The sequence below is a fragment of the Leptonychotes weddellii genome, chromosome 16, assembly GCF_054177405.1.
Source record: "Leptonychotes weddellii isolate Sample4059 chromosome 16, ASM5417740v2, whole genome shotgun sequence".
In the NCBI taxonomy this organism is placed as follows: Eukaryota; Metazoa; Chordata; class Mammalia; order Carnivora; family Phocidae; genus Leptonychotes; species Leptonychotes weddellii.
In genome coordinates this window covers 16810502-16828030 of record NC_138384.1, presented here as the reverse complement: position 1 = coordinate 16828030, position 17529 = coordinate 16810502, and the positions used below count along the sequence as shown (strand labels likewise).

Here is a 17529-nt window from a genome sequence, read left to right as displayed (position 1 = left end):
CGCCTGGGTGGCTCAGTTGGTTAAGCGACTGCCTTCGGCTCAGGTCATGATCCTGGAGTCCCGGGATCGAGTCCCGCATCGGGCTCCCTGCTCAGCAGGGAGTCTGCTTCTCCCTCTGACCCTCCTCCCTCTCATGCTCTCTGTCTCTCATTCTCTCTGTCTCAAATAAATAAATAAAATCTTTAAAAAAATAAATAAAAAATAAAAAAATAAAATAAAGAACAAAACTAAAGTCTGGACATTGAGAACGGCATGTGAGGCAATGAGCACTCGGTATTATATAAGACTGATGAATCACAGGCCTATACCTCTGAAACCAATAATACATTATATGTTAATTTGAATTTAAATGAAAAAAGTTAAAAAAAGTTAACAAAACAACAACAAAAAACTAAACAAAAGTCATCCTGGAAACCAAGATGAGATTTGGGCGTGATCAGGGTTACCCGGTTTCCCCCTACAGCAGCCCATGTGCTAAACCAGGGGTCCCCACTCTGGCTGTGTGTTAGGTACCAGTAACTCCAGACCCACTGAGTCAGATTATAGGGATGAGCCTGTGTCACCATCATTTTCTTTTCAAGTTTAATTCTTTTTTGTGTGTGTGTGGTAAAATACACATAAAATTTACCATCTTAACCATTTTTAAGTGTACAGGTTCAGTGATATGAAATACACTCAGATTGTGCACCATCTACCTCCAAAAACTCTTCATCTTGCAAAACTGAAACTCTGTACCCATTAAACACTAATTCCTCATCCCAATCCCTCTTGCCAGACCCTGGCAATCACCATTCAACTTTCTTGTTGTCTTTAAAATATATATGTATATTTTAAGTAACCTCTACACCCAGCATGGGGCTGGAACTCATGACCCCAAGATCAAGAGTCACACGCTCTGACTGAGCCAGCCAGGAGCCCCTATGTTCTGTTTTCTGTTGCTATGAATCGGACTATACTCTAGGTACTTCGCAGAAGGGGAATCATACAGTATTTGTCTTTTTGTGATTGTCTTATTTCACGTAGCATAACGTCTTCAAAGTTCATCTATGTTGAAGCATGTGTCAGAATTTCCTCCCCTTTAAGGTCAAATAATATTCCATTCCATGTATATATCATATTTTGTTTATCCATTCATCTGTACACAGACACTTGGGTTGTTTCCATGTTTTAGCTATTGTAAATAATGCTGCTATGAACATGGGTGTTCAAATTTCTCTTCAAGACCACCCCCCCCCTTTTAAGACTCTGCTTTCAATTCCTTTGGGTATATACCTGGAAGTAGAATTGCTAGATCATATGGTAGATTTTTATTTATTATTTTTAAAAATATTTTATTTATTTATCTGACAGAGACACAGCACAAGCAGGGGGAACAGCAGGTAGAGGGAGAAGCAGGCTCCCTGCTGAGCAAGGAGCCTGATTAGAGACTCGATCCCAGGACCCTGGGATCATGACCTGAGTCAAAGGCAGACGCTTAACCGACTGAGCCACCCGGCCATCCCCATATGGTAGATTTTTAATTTTTTGAGGAACCACTATATTGTTTTCCACTGGGTCTGTACCATTTAAAATAATTTTATAAATACTTTCTATTTCTAGTTCCTTAGTCTTCCAATTATCTTTAAAAAATCTTGGGTGCCTGGGTGGCTCAGTTAAGTGTCTGCCTTCAGCTCATTCAGCTCAGGTCATGATCCCAGGGTCCTGGGATCAAGTCCCGCACGGGGCTCCCTGTTCTGCAGGGAGCTTGCTTCTCCCTCTGCCTCTCTCTCTCTGAGGATTAAATAAAATCTTTAAAGAAAAAAATCTTACTTGGTCACTGCAAATCCCAAATTTTAACAAGTTTTACTCAAATGTACAACTTTGCTGTTCTACTTTAATCCACATAACACTGCCTCACTTGCATCTCCTCACAGATCAGAGTCAACCTATTTGTCAGGGAGACATGGCATTCCTTTAGTAAATGCACCATAACTATTTCATTCCTCAACTGCAAGTACTAGGGATATATCTCTCTTCCCTCTCCCCCTCCATGACATCCACCTTTCTGATAATTTCTGAGTGCCACTTCTGGGCTCCCCACTTCTTTCAATGCTGAAGTTCTTGAGGTGTCCTCTTCTCTTCTTGCTCCACATGCTCTCTTATCTACTCATGTCCAAGGCTTTATCAGTATACCAGTGACTCCCAAATCTTCAGCACAAGCCCAGATTCCCCTCCAGAGCTTTACACCCATATATCCAGGGCGCCTGGGTGGCTCAGTCACTTAAGTGTCCAACTCTTTTTTTTTTTTTTTTTTAAAGATTTTATTTATTTATTTGACAGAGAGACAGCGAGAGGGAATACAAGCAGGGGGAGTGGGAGAAAGAGAAGCAGGCTTCCCGCCAAGCAGGGAGCCTGATGCGGGGCTCGATCCCAGGACCCTGGGATCATGACCTGAGCCGAAGGCAGATGCTTAACAACTGAGCCACCCAGGTGCCCCAAGTGTCCAACTCTTGATCTCAGCTCAGATCTGGACCTCAGGGTCATGAGTTCAAGCCCCATCTTAAGCTCTATGCCTGTGGAGCCTACTTAAAAAAAAAAAAAGTGGTATGTCCATACAACATAGTATTATTCAGCCACAAAAGGTAATGAAGTACTGGGCGCCTGGGTGGCTCAGTCGTTAAGCGTCTGCCTTCGGCTCAGGTCATGATCCCAGGGTCCTGGGATCGAGTCCCACATCGGGCTTCCCGCTCTGCGGGAAGCCTGCTTCTCCCTCTCCCACTCCCCCTGCTTGTGTTCCTGCTCTCGCTATGTCTCTCTCTGTTAAATAAATAAAATCTTTAAAAAAAAAAAAAAGGTAATGAAGTACTGATACAAACTACAACATGGGTGAACCTTGAAAACATTACGCTAAGTGAAAGACACTAGTCACAGAAAGCCATATATTGTATGATTCCATTTATGTAAAATGTTCAGAACAGGCAAATCCATGGAAATAGAAAATAAATTAGTGGTAGGGATAGCGGGGATGAAGAAATTGGGAAGTAGGGGCGTCCTAGTTTATTCTTCCCCATGTGGTTATTCAGCACCATTTGTTGAAGAGTTTGTTCTTTCCCCTGAATGATAACTCCTTTGTTGAAAATCAGTTGACCATAAGTGTATGGATTTATTTAGAGACTCTCAATTTTATTTCATTGCTGTATACGTCTATCCTTATGCATACCACACTGTCTTGATTACTTTAGCTTTACAGTAAGTTCTGAAGTCAGTGTGAGTCTTCCAACTTCATCCTTTTTCAATATTGTTGTGGCTCTTCTGGGTCCCTTGCATTTTCCTATGAATTTTAAGTTCAGTTTGTCGATCTGGGATTTTGATAGAGATTGCTTTAAATCTGTAGATTTGGGGAATATTGTCATCTTAACAATATTAGATTTTATGATCCATGAACATGGGATGCCTTTCCATTTATTTAGGTCTTCTTTAATTTCTTTTAACAATGTTTTGTAGTTTTCAGAGAGTAAGTTACACACTTTTTGGTTAAATTTATTTCTAAGTATTTGTTTGATTTTTTTTTTTAGATTTTATTTATTTGAGAGAGAGAGCATGAGTGAGCCGGGAAGAGAGGAAGAAGCACGCTCCCCACTGAGCAGGGAGCCTGATGCAGGGTTCGATCCCAGGACCCATGACCTGAACCAAAGGCAAACGCTTAACGGACTAAGTCACCCAGTTGCCCCTGTTCAATGCTATTGTAAATGGGATTGTTTTTTCTTTTTCTTTCTTTTTTTTTTAAAGATTTATTCATTTATTTTAGAGAGAGAGAGAGTACACGCAGGAGGAGGTGTAGAGGGAGAGAGGGGAAGAGACGCAGACTCACCACTGAGTGGGGAGCCTGACACGGGGCTTGATCACACAACTCTGAGATCATGACCTGAGCTGAAATCAAGAGTTAGATGCTCAATTGACTGAGCCACCCAGGTACCCCTGGAATTGTTTTCTTAATTTCATTTTCAGATTGAGCATCTCTTTTGCTTCTAGTGTAGATACAAATGTACTATGTAATTTACATGTCTATCTTAGGGATTGGTTTGCCAGTATAGCCCACTTGACCCTACCTGAAGGACACCTGTGCCTCTGTGAACCACTGAAATAAGCATGACTTGGGCTGTCTCTACCTCCAGACCCTTATCAGCTTCCTGCCCTCCTGTCTCTACTCTCTGGGACTGTGGATCTTGGCTTGCCCCCTGCACTCTACCATTGGGTTTTATCTTAATCATCATTCTTTCTAATAATGATGAATAATGTCTATGAACTCTCAGCTATGTCTTTTTCCTCTTTGCTGTTAATTCTGCCCTTATAGACTTCCGGTCTAGTTAGAAACAGGTCAGTCACATAGTATGTTCTATAATTATCATGTTCTGGACTTCTCCCCTTCAGCTATTTTGGTCACCTCTTGCATTTGCAGTTTTGTTTTTGTTTTGTTGTTGTTTTGGCTACTTACATATCATTGACATTCTGGGAGCCTGAGAGTGTCAAATTTGTAGCACTAGACAGGTAAGCTTCTGCGTAAGTTTTGTGGGTCATTAATTACCAACAGCTATGAGAGCCAGAGTGACACACCACTATAAACAAGGACACCCATGTTCTCTCTAAATTCATGACCAGAGCACACTTCCTCTTCTCTCCCACCTCATTTCTTCATGCTCTATATTTGGGTGTATGTTTGTATTGGTGGCTTAAAATAACAGAACGGATTAGAGGACATTTTAATAACCTCTGTTTTACTGACAGTGACTTAAAGGGCAGCTTCATCAACACCCATAAAGGGGCATCAGCTGGCTTCTAAGGAAGCCAGATGGCATGAAGCTAGGCAGGCTTGATCACTAGGTATTTCCTGTTCAGGAAGGCTGAGCTAGTTTCCCTTATTTCAGTGACTACCCTTTCTAACCCCTAAAATTTCCCTACTCCCTGCCCTTAACATTCTTGTATATATACCTTTTGCATCCTCCAAAGATCTCCATAAAGTCAGCCCTGCCTAGTTCCTGTACACTCTAATGACCACATGCTGGTCAGGAATGAAGGGTGGAAAGTGCCCTGACAGGACTTTGCAAGGCTATGGGGAAGATAGCACAGAGGTTAGAGGCATGGAATTTGCAGCCACTTTGCCTGGCTCAAGTCCTGGCTCTACCACTTACCAACTAGGTAATCTCAGGTAAGTTTTTAAATCATTCTGTGCTTCTGTTTCTTCATCTGTAAAATGGGGATAGTTGTATCTACCTGATAGGGGAGTTAAAGATTAAATGAGTTAATATTTGTAAAGCATTTATAACAGGGTCTGGGCCCATAGTAAGTCACTGCATACATCATTTTAGAAAAATTTCTCTGACTGACTTAGAGGTCTCCTCTTCAAAAGCTGTGTAGGAATATAAAGAATACTCTGAGCTAAAATACAGTAAAGTGCAATAGGCCAAACAATGTTTAGTGTAACATACAGTGCATCTAAGTCCACATAGTCCCGTTCCGCAGATGAGGATACAGAAGCTCAGAGGCTAGGTAACTTTTCCAGGGTTCTGTAGCTGGCTGTATATGACAGAGCTGCCATAACTAACTGTAAAACCCTGAGCAGGTTACTTAGCTTCCCCGAGCCTCTGTAAAAACAGAGGTTTTGTATGTGTGGAACAACTCTTCTTTCACTCCTTTATGCTAAGTATGAGCCAGGAAAGTTCATTCTGTTGTCTGGCTTGGCAAGTGCTTGCCTCAGATCACCATTCAAACCAGTGTTGATCTGTTCATACATCACGCCTTTATGGAGGGCCTAACAGGAATGCTGTGACACAAAAGAATGAAAAAAACACAGCCCAAATTTCAGAAAGGTGTGCAGGAGCCAGAGCTGGTGGCACCAAGCACTAACCTAAGGAATTTGGGCTTTGATAGGTGGGTATGCTTATATGCTTGGTGTGCCCCACCTTCCCCACCTGATCCCCTCTCGGCCCTGCTCTCTCAGGAGTCGGAGGCCAATTCCAAGGCTCCAGGCTATGGGTTCAGCCAATGGGAAGCGCCAGGAGGAGAGATAAATGGATGGAAGGATGAACTTATTTATTTTCTGCCTTCTCTCTACCAGGATGCAGTTCTGGCAGGGTCTGTGTTCCTTGACAGGGTCAAAGTACCTACTGAGGACCCCTCTTCTATGGCCACAGCTTTTACTGAGTTCTGGTATCCCCACCCTTTTTCCATTGTGCCTAAGGTGGTAACATTACTAGTGGTAGTCGGTCCCGGGGTGCTCCACCATCCCTTGTAGGTTGGTTTCCTTTACTGTTCACACCACTGTAAATAATCCCTTTATTAAAGACTTTTCAATGAACCCTTTGAGTGTGCTGGCTGTTTTCTGCCTGGACCCTAATACAGTAAGCAATGAGAACCATTACATTTTTTTTTTGTGGATTAGGTGGAAAAGAATTTAAGAGACTCTAGACAAAGAACCTGTTACGATATCAACTAAAAGATAAAGAGGGCTTGATGGAGGGAATGAAATGGAGCAGACAGCTATCAACAGGATTTGGGGTAATAAGGAGGAAGGGAAGAACCAAAATCAACACTGAACTACAGACCAAGATCTTCCATAATCACAGGCACAGAATCCTCAACAAAGTATTAGCAAGCAGGATCCAACAATGTGTTAAAAGAACACATCATGACTAAGAGAATTTAATCCCAGGAATGCAAGGCTGGTTCAACATTCTAAAATCAATTACTATAATCTACCATATTAACAGTCATTAGTTATTAGACTGCATTAACTATAAATGCAAATTGAAACTTATTTAATGTAACTACACACCTATTAAAATGTCTGAAATTCAGAAAACCTGGTATCTAACGCTGGCAAGGCTATAAAGCAACTGTTCATTGCTGGTGAAAATAAAAAATGGTATAGCCACCATGGAAAACAGTTTGTCATCTTATGAAGTTAAATATATACATATCATATAACCTTGCAGCCCCACTTCTGGTATTTACCAAGAGAAACAAAAACTTATATTCACACAAAAGACTGTATGGTAATGTCAATTTTCTAATGTCTAATACTGGCTTTATTTGTAATTGTCAAAACTTGGAAACAACACAAATGTCCTTCAACTGGTGGTGAATGGATAAACAAACAGTATGTCAATGCAACGGAATACTACGCAGTAAAGCAAACGAATGAACTACTGATGCACTCAACTGACAAAATAAATCTCAAGTGCATTATGCTAACTGAAAGATGCCAGACTCAAAAGGCTCCATACTGTGTGATTCCATTTACGTGACATAATGGAAGAGGAAAACAACAGGGACAGAAAATAGTGATTGCCAAGGGTTGGAACTGGGGGCATGCATCAACTGCAATGAGCTACAGGTAATTTTGGGGGATGGGTGGTAAAGGAACTGTTCTATATCTTGACTATGCTGTTAATTACATGACTGTGTGCATTTGTCAAAACCCACAGAACTGTACACTAAAAAGAGTAAATTTACTGATATGTAAGTTATATTTCATGAAATGGGACCCCCTAAAAATGACACTGAAGTTCCAAACATAAAATGACAAGTTGTAGTGTCATTAAGAGAAACAGGAAACCCAAAAGGCCTGACTTATTGAGACTTGTGCAGAAGCTGGGATTTGTGGACTCTGCTCTTCCCAGACTGGTGGAATATTATCTTACCTTCTGTATGCCTAGTCCAAGGAGCCACAGCTTCTTCAAAACCATAGGAAGAGACCCCACTCCCCACCATGGAGGGCAAATCCAGTCTGGCCCTCATTTTTCTAAGTTCTGGAACACAGTCACATCCATTTCTTTATTTATGGCTACTTCTGTAATACAACAGTAAAGTAGGTGACACATCGACCATATGGCCCACAAAAATAAAAAAATATTTACCATCTGGCCCTTCATAGAAAACGTTTGCTGATCCCTGCCCTATCCCATGGGTTATGAAGCTAGGAGCTCCAAGTGACAGAATATAGTCATGAAGGTAGCCAGGCCTATGATAAAAAGAATACCCTACCTCATTGTGTGTGTGAGGAGGCACAGATTCTGGGAATTCTGGTGTTAGTGCATAACGTATTCCGTAGGCAGCTTGAGTAGGAGTCAGACCCTGGGCAGAAGGTGCCTAGGAATCCTTTTCTACCAGATGCAACACACAGAACTAAAACCTGTGTTTCTTAACCTCTCCTGCAAAAAAGATGTATCTTAAAAAGATAAATATAGGAAGAAGGTATCATTTGGTAGAGCTTCTGGTAATGTTCTTTAAAGGAGGTAATCTCCATTGACAGGCACCTTTTCCCCTCTTTCTCCCTTCTTTCTGTCTGAAATGCAGACAGTATGGCTGGAGTTGCCATAGTCAAATGACCACCAGGAGGCAACCTGAGGATGGAACAGAGTTTCCTGCAGACACTGGCACTGAGATGGTGAATCACCCTCAAGGAACTCCATTTCATGGACTAGATAGGCATGTAAACACATCTGTTATTCAGTATAGGTAGAGCAACAGAGACATGTGTGTAGCATAGAGAACAGCCATCACTAACAGGGCCACAGGTGGTGTGCAAGCACGAAAGGCTTCCTGGAAGACAGGATGTAACAGGTCAAGCTGATCAGAAAGACAAGAGGTCATACGACCTGTCCAACACATCCAATGACAAGACCCTCCCTTTATTGGTGGCTCGCTTCTGTTCTGGGGCCATTTCAGTCAGAAAACTCTTCTGTAGATGGACCTGAAGTCCTCAGTCTTCTACATTGTGGAACTACCTGTGAGGAATGATTCCTTATTTATTTATTTATTTATTTATTTATTTATTTATTTATTTATTAAGATTTATTTATTTCAGAGAGAGAGCACAAGCAGGAGGAGCAGAGGGAGAGGGAGAGAATCTTTTTTTTTTTTTTTAAAGATTTTATTTATTGGGGCGCCTGGGTGGCTCAGTTGGTTAAGCGACTGCCTTCGGCTCAGGTCATGATCCTGGAGTCCCGGGATCGAGTCCCGCATCGGGCTCCCTGCTCGGCAGGGGGTCTGCTTCTCCCTCTGACCCTCCCCCCTCTCATGTGCTCTCTCTCTCTCATTCTCTCTGTCTCAAATAAATAAATAAAAAATCTTTAAAAAAAAAAAAAACTTACTTAGCACGGAGCCTGACTCGGGGCTCGATTTCATGACCAGGAGACCATGATCTGAGCCGAAATCAACAGGACACTTAACCGAATGAGCAACCCAGGTGCCTCTATCTGTGATGTTTCTAATGAAACTTTTATGTTTCCTTTAAACTTCCTAGGTAGTGGTAGGTCGTTTGCACAATGACCACAATAACTCCCTTTTTTTGTTTTCATGCCATCAGATAGTGAATCACCTCCCACAATGACTCTGGACTTAATCATGTCACATGCTCTGGCCAACGGCACAAGAGCAAAATGACCCAAGAGGTTTGAAAACTACTTGTGCGTGAAGGCTTCCTCTCTTACTGCTCTTGGGTTGTCTTGGACCATCACCATGTGAATGAGCCTAGACCATCCTGCTGGATCACAAGAGACATGTGACCAAAGTCATCCTCACTGCCCCACCTGACACAAAGCCAACTGCTAGTTATATGAGTGAGACCACCCTAGGCCATCTAGTTCCAGCTTAGCTGACCCAGACCAGAACAACCACCCAGATCTCCCAAAGAATCATGAGAAAATAAAATCAATACATTGTAAACCTTTAACTTACACGAGGTTATACGTCAATTATATACCAATAAACCTGGGGGGGAAAAAGAATCATGAGAAATAACATTTGTTTTAAGCTACTGAATTGTGATGTTTGTTGTAATTGTTTGTTATATAGCAAAAGCTTACTGATACACTCCTTTACAGACAGAACTCCCTAATTTCCATTTGTATGTAGACACCACATTTTGCCTGTCCATTCATGTGTCCATGGACACTTGGGTTGCTTCACATTTTAACTACTGTGAATGATGCTGCTATGAACATGGGTGTACCAATTAGTTTTTCTGAACCAAAGTTTAAACCTTTCCTCTAATAAATGTCATTTAACTTGGGCATTTATTTACCAGTTGAGATCTTTTTGAATATTTATCTACTATTTGTACCAGCTTTGTATCAGATGCAAATTTGATTAGCAGGCTATGTCTTCAAGCCAAAATAACTAACTTAAAATATTATATTGTTATCAAATGCACACACACGGAGTCTGAACTGACCAAAATCTCAAGGCCAGTAACCAACTGTTCACAGTTTAGGCACCCGGCACAATTAGCCCTCAATCAATGTTAGATGATGTTGTTCTTTATAAACCCATATACGTTTCAGTGTTCACCAGTTGTCCTTCCCTGTGCTCAGAGGCCATTTGTTTAATAAAATGTTCTAGTATCTTTCTGAGGAATAAGTGTATCAGCCTCCCTTTAAAAACTGAGACAGATGTTGCATGTCGCCCAACTTCTGGCATCTCCCTCTGCTTCATAATGCCTCAAAAGTTTATTGATAGTATATGGGGCTATAGCATGGTCACCTGCTAGTTTTCTCAGACCCTAGGGATGTAATTCAAATGGATCAGGAGAACAAAACTGTTCTGAGAACTGGGTATTCTACCTTCCCTGACCCTGCTTTTTCCAGATAGGTAACCCCCTACACACACCACGCAGCTAGGTCTTTGATAAAAGGAGAAATATAATAGAGGAATTGAGTAGTTAATGTTTTCTCTGTCAGATTATTCTCTATTTATCCTAAGTACCTCTTGGTATATCTTTAAGAATTCTTTTGATTAACTGCTTTTTTTCAAGTGTCACTACTTGTTCTGAGATTGTCTCCCTGATCCTATTAGAAGCATCCAGCTCTTCAGAAGCTTGCAGATGGATAGAGTGTGGGTGGTTCTAGCCAAGCTATTTAAAAGTGTATCTATAATAGTTTGCCCTGTAACTATTCTTTTTTAAAATTACAAATTATGCTTTCTATTTTTCAGCATCAGGCTTCTAAAAGAGCGATTAGGGATTTCTAAAGACAAAGTTACTGCCTTGTAATACTATCTTTACCCTGCAAAGCACACAAATGCAGTCAATTGTTTTTCAGCTAAAGTATATATATATATACATATATATATATTTAAAGATTTTACTTATTTGACAGAAAGAGAGAGAGAGAGAGGGAGGGAGGGCATAAGCAGAGGGAACAACAGAGAGAGAGGGAAAAGCAGACTCTCCGGGGAGCAGGGAGCCCGATGCGGGATTCCATCCCAGGATTCTGGGATCATGACCTGAGCTGAAGGCAGCCGCTTAGCCAACTGAACCATCCAGGCACCCCTCAGCTAAAGTATTAAATCATTAGTTCAATGGGGGAAAGGAAACTCTTAAAGAAACGGTGTTGGAACAACTGGATGTCCATATAGCAAAGAACCTTGACCCCTCTTCTCTCACTATTTATACAAAAATTAACTCAAAATAGATGAAACACCTAACTGCAAAAGCCAGAACTACAAAGCTTCTAGAAAAACATATCAGAACATATTTTTAAGACCATAGGTCAGGTAAGGAATTCTTGAACAGGATACAAAAAGCATAATCCATCAATAAGCTGTATTTCAAATGGAAAAAAAATTCTATTCAGTCAAAGACACCATTAGACAAAATGAATAGGCAAGCCAGAGACTAGGAAAAAATACTTGCCAAATATATACTGTATGTAACTTGTATGCAGAAGGACTCCTACAAAACAACAATAAAAAATGAACAACCCAAACTTGTAAAAATGTTAGAAGACTGGGGCGCCTGGGTGGCTCAGTCAGTTGAGCGTCTGCCTTTGGCTCAGGTCATGATCCCAGGCTCCTTGCTCCCCGGGGAGCCTGCTTCCCCCTCTCTGCCTGCCACTCCCCCTGATTGTGCTCTCTCTCGTGCATGCGCTCTGGCAAATAAATAAATAAAATCTTTTTTTAAAGATTTTTATTTATTTTGAGAGAGAGAGAGTGCACAAACGGGGGAGGGGCAGGCAGAGAGGGGGAAGCAGGCTCCCCGGGGAGCAAGGAGCCTGGGATCATGACCTGAGCCGAAGGCAGACGCTCAACTGACTGAGCCATCCAGGTGCCCCAATAAATAAAATTAAAAAATAAAATAAAATAAAAAATAAAAATGTTAAAAGACTTAAATAGTCTCTTCAACACCAAAGATACAGGAATGGCCAACAAGCACATGAAAAGGCAATCCATGTCATTAGTCATCAGGGACACACACATCAAAACCACAATGAGATACCCACTAATGGCAAAAATAAAAAAAAGAGCGATAGCACCAAAGTTTGGAGAGGATATGGAGGATATGGAGCAAACGGAACTGTCATACATTGTAGGTGGGAGTGTAAGACAGTATAATCATTCACTTTGGAAAACTGTCAGTTTCATATCAAGTTAAACATATATCCACAAAAATGTATAAAAAATGTTCACAGCAGCCTTATTCATCATAGCCCCAAATTGGAAACAAACCCAAATGTTCATCAATAGGTGAATAGATAAACAAGTTACGGCATAGTCATTCAATGAAATATAGTAAAGCAATAAAAATGAATGAACTATGAATACATGCAACAACATCTATGAATCTTAAAAATATGTTGAGTGAAAGATGCCAGGCACACATACAGACCAAAAACCCCACCGTACTGTAGGATTCCATTCATATGAAGTATAGAAACACGCAAACCTTATTTATAGTGATAGTAGTCAGAAGGTGTTAGTGGTGGTGGCTGAAGTGGTGGTGGGGGTACAGGACTGAACAGGAAAGGGGCACAGGAAATATTCTAGAGTGATGGAAATATTCCATATTCTGTGTTGCATTGTGCTTTCATGGTGATACAACTTTAACAACTCATCAAAAGGAATACTTAAGATCTGTGCATTAATCGTAAGTAAATTATACTTCAATTTTTTTTTAAAGATTTTATTTATTTATTTGACAGAGAAAGACACAGTGAGAGAGGGAACACAAGCAGGTGGAGTGGGAGAGGGAGAAGCAGGCTTCCCGCGGAGCAGGGAGCCCGGTTCAGGGCTCAATCCCAGGACCCTGGGATCACGACCTGAGCCGGAGGCAGACGCTTAACGACTGAGCCACCCAGGTGCCCAACTTCAATTTTTAATCACCCTAAGTTGTTGTATTTAAGAACATAGAACAAGCTTTTCACATCTTGAAGGTTCAGATTCATAAACAAAATGGATTTATGTGAATTAAAAGTCTCTTTTTTCAAAAACAACATAAAAACCTCGTCAGCTTACTTTTGGAGATATCAACAGTATAGAGACAATGGCTGCAGCCAAGAGAGTAAGTTTTCCGAGGAATTAACTTCACACTAAGGCCAATGATCTAGTCAGTGTCAGCATTTCCTAAGGGTTTCTGAAGACGGCAATTTCCATTAACCAATGTCAAACTGGGCAAGCGGCTGAGCCGCAGGTGTTAGGTAGGTAAGTCCTCACCACTCACAAACAACTCATACTAGGGAAGGGAGGGTTCAAAAGGAATTCTTCTGTATTTCTTTTCTTTCTTTTTTTTTTTAAATATTGATTAAATTCTTTCTTTTTTTTTTTTTTAAAGATTTTTATTTATTTATTTGACAGAGAGAGAGATAGCGAGAGCAGGAACACAAGCAGGGGGAGTGGGAGAGGGAGAAGCAGGCTTCCTGCCGAGCAGGGAGCCCGACGTGGGACTCGATTCCAGGACCCTGGGATCATGACCTGAGCCGAAGGCAGACGCTCAACGACTGAGCCACCCAGGCGCCCTCTTCTGTATTTCTTTATGCAAGTAAAGTTAATAATGGCTTTAAGTAAGAAATGATGTGTAACAGTTTGTGGTTACAGCTACATAGGTTGGACAACAAGACTTGGCATACCACAAGAATGAGAAGCCTTCACTCAGTGCCCACCCCCACCACGCCTCAGAACCAACTCCACACCTGGAGTTCCCCAGCACAAGCAACCACCCTAAGCTGTGCCTCCTCAGGGCATCCCTCCTTCCTCTGAGCCATCTCTACAGACTGCCACAGACCTCTGACCCTTGAGACATTCCAAACGGCCAGTATCAAGAGGCTAGATTTTTCTGTGGATGAATTTTTCCAGTAATTCTAACCTCATATAAAATATGCTAAGGGGAGGCACCTGGGTGGCTCAGTCGTTAAGCGACTGCCTTCAGCTCAGGTCATGATCCCAGGGTCCTGGGATCGAGCCCCGCATCAGGCTCCCTGCTTAGTGGAGACTCTGCTTCTCCCTCTCCCTCTGCTGCTCCCTCTGCTTGTGCACTCTCTCTCTCTTTCAGAGAAATAAATAAAATATTAAAAACATAATAAAATAAAATAAAAATAAAATATACTAAGGGGCACGTGGGTGGCTCAGTTGGTTAAGTGTCCAACTCTTGATTTTGGCTTGCGTCGTGATCTCAGGTTGGTGAGATGGAGCACCACATAGGGCTCCATGCTCCACACAGTCTGCTTGAGATTCTCTTTCTCTCTCTGCCACTCCTGCCAGTGCTCTCTAGTTCTCTCTAAAAAGAAATAAATAAAATCTTTTAAAAAAGCTAAAATAAAGCACTGTGGCCAGAGGGAGGCCAGGACCCTAGTTATTAAGTGAAATGGGCCCTCAATCTAATTAAAAAAAAATTTTTTTTAAAGATTTTATTTATTCATTTGACAGACAGAAAGAGAGAGCACGCTCAAGCCGGAGGAGCGGCAGAGGGAGAGGGAAAAGCAGGCTCCCCACTAAGCAGGGAGTGATCCCAGGACCCTGTGATCACAACCTGAGCTGAAGGCAGATGCCTAACCAACTGAGCCACCCAGGGGCCCCCCTCAACCTAATTTTAAAACAGATTGTGACATTAGCTTAGCGAATCATAGCCTGTGTTTCAGGTGCTCATGTATAAAAATGATACCTGTAATTTATGCAAACTGATTCATTAATAAATATTTACTTTAATTACCTACTATTGGCCAGGCCTGGCAAAGCACAGGTTATGTTGGTGAGCAAAGCAGACAGTTTTTGCCTGCAGAGAGTTTACAGTTTAGCAGGAGAGATAACACAATCAAATCATCACATAAATATGTCATTACAATTTGAGATAAACATTATAAAGAATAAGAACAGGGTACTCTGAGAGCATTCAGCAGGATATGAATTAATCTTATTTAAAGAAATGTTGGGGCACACCTCGGTGGCTCAGTTGGTTAAGTATCTGCCTTTGGCTCAGGTCATGATTCCAGGGTCCTGGGATTGAGACCTGCATCGGGCTCCTTGCTCAGCAGGGAGCCTGCTTCTCCCTCTCCCTCTGCCTGCCACTCCCCCTGCTTGTGCTCTCTCTGACAAATAAATAAATAAAATCTTAAAAAAAAATAAAGAAATGTTGGGCGCCTGGGTGGCTTAAGCATCCGACTCCTGATTTCGGCTCAGGTCATGATCTCAGGGTTCTTAGATCGAGCCCCCTGTCGGACTCCACACTCAGTGTGGAGCCTGCTTAAGATTCTCTCTCCCTCTCCATCCCCCCAACCCCTCTCAAAAGAAGAAGAAGAAGAAATGTTAAGTAACATATCTGTAAAGCACTTTGAGTTCCACGTGAGAAAGGCATTACTCAAACACCAAGACTGAATTACTAAAAAAACAATGATACGTTCGTAGTTCAGTAAAGAAAAGAGCATATTAAAAAGCCAATTTGTAATCAGCAGACACTGCCTTCTCCCAGAGTAGCGTTCAAGCCTTACCCAACAATAGTTCTTCAGTATAAAATAGGTCCAGGGACACCTGCTGGCTCAGTCAGTAGAGCATGTGACTCTTGACCTCAGGTCATGAATTCAAGCCCCAAGATGGGCACAGAGCTTACATAAAAAAAAAAAAGTAAAAAAATAAATAAATAAATAAAATGGGTCCAAAAGAAGTAGAAGAGCGAAATGTTCAGAACTTCAAACTGCAACTGTACAACTATCTTATGTTATGTATTCGAGGCACCATGGCCAACAACCCTACAGTACTGGTCATAAATACTTTAGCTACCTGATATTTGTCAAATACAATTAAAATGTTGCAAAATCCAAGGGCCAATTCCCATCCTCATCCCACTTTGATGCTGACAGCAGCAGCATCTGATAAAGCATGTTCCACCCTCTTAGAAACACTCAACTTCCAGAACACAAATTTCTCCTGCTATTCTCTCTGGCTACTTCTCAATCCCCTCTGCTAGTTTCTCCTGATAATGACTGTGGTAACCACTATTCAGTCTCATGGCTTAAATATATATACTATCTATTTTCTGAGGACTCCCAAAGTTTTTAGCCAGGTCCTCTTTCTCAAGCTTCAGACTAGTATAAACAACTGCCTATCTGATATTTCTACTTGGATGTTTATTTTATTTTTTTAAGTAGGCTCTACACCCAATGTGGAGCCCAACACGGGGCTTGAATTCATGACCCCGAGATGAAGACCCGAGCTGAGATCTAGAGTCGGATACTTAACCAACTGGGCCACCCAGTCGTCCCAGATGTTTATATTAATACACATCCCAAACTTAAAATGTCCAGAATTAAGCTCCTGGAATCCCCCCCATCCCCCACCAAACTTGCTCTTCCCACAATGGCTTCATCTCAGAAACTGGTAACACAAATTTTCCAACAGCTCCATTAAAAATCTTGGGAGTAATCCTTGATTCTTAGTTTTCGCTCACACTTCACATTTGATCCATTAACAAACTGTGCTGGCTCTCTACCTTCAAAATATATCCTGAATCCAAGCACTTCCCACGACTCCCATTGCTACCATCTCAGTTCAAGTCACAACCCCCTCTCTTGCCTACATTACTGCAATTGCTTAACTGGCCTCTCAGATTCTACCCTGCCCCAATCTATTCTCAACATAGCACTGAGTGACTCAATTAAAATGTAAGTCAGAGCAAGTCACTCTTCACCCAAGCCCTCCAATAGGCTTCCCATCTCTCTTGGAATAAAAGCCAAATGTTCTTCCACTGACCTACAAAGTCCTACATGGTCTGTCCTCATCCCCTTCTTTTATCTTTCTCACCTTATGTCCTGTTTTGTCTCACTCACTCTGCTCCAGCCACAGTGGTTCAGTACTGAATGTATCTCAAACCTGCCAGGTATGCTCCCGTTTCAGGGCCTCTGCACTTACAGTTCCCTTTTCTGTATAGCTATCCACTTGGCTTACTCTCTCCCTCACTTTCTTCAGGCCTGTACTCAAATGTTACTGTATCAGAAACAAGTTATTTCCTCATTGTTTGTCTCCCCCAACCACCCCTGCTAGAATGTATGGTTCTTTAAGACAGGGAATTTTTTGTCTGTTTTATTCATTGTTGTATCCCCAGTGCCTAGAACAAGGCCTGATATATAGTGGGTGCTCAATAAATATTATTGAAAAAATTAAATATTTCAGATTTTGTTCCTGCATGGTTAGTTAATAAACCAAGATATATATACGGAACTCATCAAAATTATATATAATTCAGTAGCGCCTTGCAATATGTTAACCAATATAATAGAGATGACTTAT

The 17529-nt window shown here is 41.5% G+C and overlaps 1 protein-coding gene across 5 annotated transcripts in view; it reads right to left on the bottom strand.

The window, feature by feature from the left end:
- Window positions 1–17529, bottom strand: part of GFOD2 (Gfo/Idh/MocA-like oxidoreductase domain containing 2) — a 39088-nt gene that overhangs the window by 12556 nt on the left and 9003 nt on the right. The window contains exon 2 of one of the 5 annotated variants that reach the window (XM_081806443.1): window positions 15735–15848. The exons of the other annotated variants lie outside the window; for them this stretch is intronic. The gene's annotated coding sequence lies outside the window, so the exon portion shown is untranslated. The remainder of the gene's footprint in view (window positions 1–15734; window positions 15849–17529) is intronic. 5 annotated transcript variants of the gene reach the window in all.